Raw genomic sequence first — 6,000 nt, 5'->3', positions numbered from 1 at the left:
TTCTTAATCAACTCACACCATATTCAGTAATCTTAAAAGAAAACAACATAACCCTTCATCAGTGGTTGTCTTGCGTGGTGGAGGTATTAGGTCAGCTTGTAGGGCTTCATCGAGGATGCAGGAGCGAGCTACGGTAAGGGGGGCATATCTGGTGAAGCAAGGTTGGCGGGGCTCGCGTGGGCGGGCATCAAGGCAGGGAGGTTGCGGGGTAGGGTTGGCGGTGGTGGTTGCATAGTCATTGCAGAATTTGGTGTGGAGGGTTTGCATTTTCTCCATGCAGACGTAGTCGGCTGCACGTAGTTTGAGTTCGTGCATAGAGGCAGGTGGGTTGAGGTAGACGTTGTTGGCGAAGGGGCCAGGTTGCAGGGTAAGTGCCATGCACTGGAGTATCATCTCCTGGTTTAGGTGTGGGGTGCGAAGAGCTGCCTTACTGAAGCGATCTATGAACGCTCTGAGTGGTTCGCCTTGTTCCTGTCTAATGCCCAGGAAGGAATTGTGGTAGTTTGGTGTGGACGGCTGCCAGCGAAATGGGTGGAGAACATGTGGGAAAGAACGTCGAAACTGTCGATGGAGTAAGGCAGAAGGGTTATGAACCATTCTAGGGCAGGACCCTTGAAGGTGGTGGGGAAGGCTTTGCAGAAGACTGCATCTTGGGACGTGTACAGGGCGACATGGGTGATGTAGACTTTGAGGTGTTTGTCAAGGTCGGTTTCGCCAGTATAGTGGTCTAGGGTGAAAGGTTCCCATTGGGCAGGAAGAGGGGTGTTGGCGATAAAGTCGGTGAAGGGGTGACGACGTCTGGGCTGGTGGAGAGGGAGCAGATGGGGTGGGATGGGTTGAGTGATCATAGCGGGGAAGGTGGAGGTAAGGTTGTGAGGGGGGATTTGGCTTGTTGGGAGGTATTGTGGGTTGTACAGTGGAACTTGTGTGGTGTGTAGGGTGATGGGTATGTTGTAGGGGATCTGGGTGGTAAAGAGGGTAGCGGCAGAGGTTGGGGCTGTGGTATGCCCTGGTTGATTGGATGGGAGGTGAGTGGGGTGGGTGGAAGGGATGGGTGTTTGTTGGGTGGTGGTGAAGGTGTGAGGGGTGGGGTTGTATTCGCTTTCCTCCTCTGTGGGCTGGAAGGTCGGGGACCTTGCGGCTTCAGAGGCTTCCTTGGCCTTTCCCTTCAGGGTGGGATCAGCCTCGATCTTCCGCCTAAGGCAAGAGTTCTCTTGTCGCAGCGCCTCCATCTCATCCGCGCTACGTTTCTTCAGACCTGTCAACTCTTGTTCCATCTTCGCTTGGCCGTCCAGGATGGCGGCGAGGTCAGGGGTGATGCTAGCAGGTCTAGAGGGACCAGCATTCGCCTGCTTGTTCATTCCAGCTTTGTTGCGGGTAGAAACCATCTTTGGAGAAAAACGGGTACTAAAGGTGTTCGTCTCGTGCCCCACGGTGGGCGTCAATTGTTCCTGCAGAGAACAAGTAAGATGAGTTAGACACAAGCGTCACCATACCATGTAGTCCGCTATCTCCTCAGTTGGCTTCTTCTTGGTCTGTACATATCGGTTTGGACCCAGAAGGGGTTACCTGCAAAAGAGACTCCGAAGCTCAAGTGAGTCAAAACTCTCAAAAAGGTCAAATCTGTGATTAATGAATGCGTACCTTTAATTACTGGGGTCCACGCGTATTTATAGAGCATTAATGATGTTTGGTTATCCCGTGGGCCGGGCCTTGACTTGGGCTCTAGCTTGAGCTGTGAGTGGGTCGGGGCCCTAATCCAGGCCCTTAAGGCCTATTGAACGCGGGGGCTTCCATTTTACTAAGTCTTCAAGAGCGGTCTGATCCGTTTACTTCTTGACTTGTCGAATATCGTCTTTGGCCGCACACTGTCCTAGGTTGACCGCTTTGTTGTTACTTTAGCCTTTGTTCAGTTATGAGTTTGAGTCCATGCCGGTCCAAGTCGTGTACTTGAGTTGTTTCCGGCATATATGTGAGGGTTGTCATTTATATGGTTAAGTTGACCAGGTCCGGTACATTAATAATTTTATATTTATTTCTTTTTGTCTAGGAACACGATTTTCGTTGCTTAATATTTTTTTTTCTATTATCACATTTTTGTTTTCTCGTACTTTTCACATATTTTCTTTCCTCAATCACAAAAAGAAGTAGAAAAGCGTAGTATGTGACGGAATTAAAACTTTATCATGCGTGTAGGAAGGCTTCTCAGCATTTGATAAATCGATTTATTTTATATTAATTTAGTTTTTCAAATTTTCTTAAGAAATGTGATTTAGTTCTCCAACTAAAAGTTAAAGTTTTATACTCGTAGTAAATTTTACTGGTATTATATGTTTAGAAGTCAAAATCAAAAATAATTTAAATATTTCATCTCTTTTTATATATATCTTTTAAAAATAAAACTGATTGTAATTTAAGATTCTAAAATAGATATACACAAATACGAACGACCTCATGTAAGAACAATTAGAAATGATATATATTGAAAATAACACTTTATAATTTAATTTACTTAAACACTTTACAATAAAAGAAAAGGGATACTAATATTTTGTTAGCATATACAAAATTATATTTCATAATATGTAATATTTAATTAATAAAAATGATTTCAAGTATGACGTGGTCCATATAATAGGAGTTGAATTCATAATATTAACTCTCATAATGTTTAACTATATAATTATATTAAAGGCATAACAAACTTCATTTCGGATAACTGTCCATATAATAAAGAAAGGAAAATTTAATACATTTTGGTAAGCAAATTAAATGTTGATGTTGGATGTAAGCATGAAACATTAAAAGCCATTGTGTAAAAAATGTTGTGAAGGAAGATAAGATATTCATGACTTAATCAAGTTGGAGTCCATAAAAATTTTCATGATAGTTACTAATAAAGTTTTGGCCATTATTAGATTTTTCCTTTAGCCGTTGTTGATTTAGTGAAGTGATTATTAATATGCATCAGTCTTGTAGGGATGAATTTAATTAATCAATGAGCTATACCAAATGGTAGGTTTGAGAATGAAAAGAGTAAAATATTATACTTCTCAAAACATCATGATAAAGTGGAATAATATCAGGGTCAAAATAGATTTTTATGTGTATACTAATTTTTCGAAGTCAACTTTTTTAGAATTTTTAATTTAAAATAACTTTTTTTACTAAAAAAATACTCGTTGATCATAACCATAAAATTTGTGTGGCCATTGTGGTCTTATGGACTTTTAGACGGCATTTATTTCAATGATGGAGCGAAAAAATACAAATACAACTTTAAAATCATTAAAAACGATAATAAATTATACATCAAACTTTTATTTTTATGCGCGAACAAAGACACTTATATATATATATATATATATATATATATATATATATATATATATATATATATATTTTAAGGTGTAAATACAACTTTAGTTTTATTTTTGTCTATTTTCTTTGGTGGTTATTTTAGTGTTCAATAAACTCTTAATTTTTGTTTATTTGGTTATTTTTAGTGACGAAGTTTAAATTTTTAAAAAATTGTCAATAATATGTGTTATGTATCGATTCGTAATTTTTAAAATTTTTATTTTATTTTTAATTTTTAATTTTTTTTAAAATAAAAAAAATTACATCTCAAGTTAACATTGTAATACATGACTATATTAATGTTACATGTCAAGTCACTTCAATTTCATATATTAACTTTTTATAAGTAAGCAAAAATACTTATAAATCCATAATCAATTAAAAAAATATAATTGATTAAAATTAAATGAAATATAATTAAATATTCATTTTTCTATTTTAACATAATAAATATATAAATATAAATAATAGTTAAATATTTATAAATATTTTTTATTATTATAATAATTGGCAAAATTAATATAATTATTGAAATACAATAAATATTTATTTAATAAATGTTTTATATTCAAATAATTTAAATGAATAAAATAAAATAAATTAGTTTAACTTTTGATAATTTATTTTAACATATTTTTATTCTGTATTTAATAAAATTTTATAATAATTATGTATTTTAATTTTAGTTTTTCTTAACTTTAATTTTCACTATTGAGAATTTATTTTTTATATTATTTTTTTCAAAAATACTATTTTATAAATTAGTCTCATTCAAACAAAATCTCAGTAAAAACTACGGAAAACAATTAGTAGCTCTCTAATTTGCAATATTCATATGAATTTCTAAACATTTAAATTTTGAACAGGTAATAAGAATTGATTCATCATATTCAAATTTCGATTGGACTTATGAATTCAATTTAAGAAAAGCACGAATAATCTTAAGTTTAATGAATGTATAATACAATTATCACCAAACAAAATTACACTTCAAGAGTATTTAAAACTATAATAAACTCAAATATAAACCAATGAACTCATAACTAAACAAGAAAATTAACCGAGTAATTTAGAAGTGACGACAAAAAAAAAAAAGAAAACAAAATAACTTGATCGAAAAAGTAAAAAGAAAAAGGAGAGAAAAATGAATTTAATAGAAATTCAAAAGCCGAACCAACTAAATTAATCTATTGCATCCGAAAGGACTCCAAATTTAGAACAAATTTAGAAGAAACTAGTAAAGAATAATAAAAATGGTTAATTATGTTTTTCGTCCCTAAAAGTGATTTTTGGTTTTTGTCCCCCACCTAATATTTGCTCTATTTTAGTCCTCTTTGAATTTCATGGAATTCGTCCTCTATAAGTTCCGAGAAATTTAAATAATTAAATAAATATTGTGGAATTCGTCCTATGGTAGAACGAAATGAAAACCGATGTCGCTGACTTTGTGGCATCATGCTTGGTGTGTCAAAAGGCAAAGATTGAACACCAGAGACCAGGTGGTACATTACAACCGCTAGACATCCCTCAGTGGAAATGGGATAACATCGTCATGGATTTTGTGACTCATCTACCGAGATCTACTAAAGGGAATGATTCAATATGGGTGATCGTGGACAAGTTGACTAAGTGTGCCCATTTCCTAGCCATTAATCAGAAGTTTTCAATTGATAAACTAGCAAAATTATATGTTAGAGAAATAGTCAGACTGCATGGGGTGCCAGCTAGCATTGTATCGGACAGGGATCCGAGAATCACTTCTCATTTTTGGTAATCCCTACAGGCAGCTTTGGGGACTCAGTTGCGGATGAGTTCCGCATATCATCCTCAAACAGACGGCCAGTCAGAGAGGACGATCCAGTCATTGGAGGATCTGCTGCGAGCATGTGTATTGGATCATATGGGAAGTTGGAGTGAAATGCTTCCATTGGTTGAATTCACGTACAACAAAAACTATCACTCTAGTATTGGTATGGCGCCATATGAGGCCTTGCATGGGTGATGATGCAGAACCCATTATGTTGGAATCAAGATGGTGAATCACTGGTGTTGGGTCTAGAGTTTTTACAGTAGACGTTTGATAAAGTCAAAGCCATTCAGGAGCGAATGAGAGTGACTCAGAGCAGACAGAAGTCCTACGCAGATAAGAGGAGGCGACCTCCAGAATTTGAAGCAGGAGATCATGTTTTCCTCAAAGTCACACCGACGGTTGGCATTGGAAGGGCTATCAAATCAAGGAAGTTAACTCCAAGATTTATTTGGACCATATCAAATCTTGAGGAGGATCGAAACCGCGGCTTACGAGATTGCCCTGCCACCACACCTAGCGAACTTGCACAATGTATTTCATGTTTCTCAGTTGAAGAAATACATAGCAAGCCCTTCACATGTGCTAGAATCAGATGACATTCAGATCAGGGAGGATCTGACGGTGAACATAGGACCGGTGAGGATATTGGACTCCCAAATGAAGAAGCTACGAGGGAAAGAGATCTGGACGATGAAAGTCCTCTAGGATAAGGCTACTCAGGAGATGACTTAGGAGATGGAGGATCGCATGAGGCAATCCTATCCGCACTTGTTTCTTGGTAAGTCTGATTTTTTAGGACGAAAACTTTTAAGGTGGAGGGAATGTAAAAC

Source organism: Vigna unguiculata, chromosome 5 (assembly GCF_037176805.1).
Source record: "Vigna unguiculata cultivar grain cowpea cultivar isolate G323 ecotype 2 chromosome 5, ASM3717680v1, whole genome shotgun sequence".
In the NCBI taxonomy this organism is placed as follows: Eukaryota; Viridiplantae; Streptophyta; class Magnoliopsida; order Fabales; family Fabaceae; genus Vigna; species Vigna unguiculata.
The sequence above is the reverse complement of the archived record's forward strand: the minus strand, read 5'-3'. Positions refer to the sequence as shown.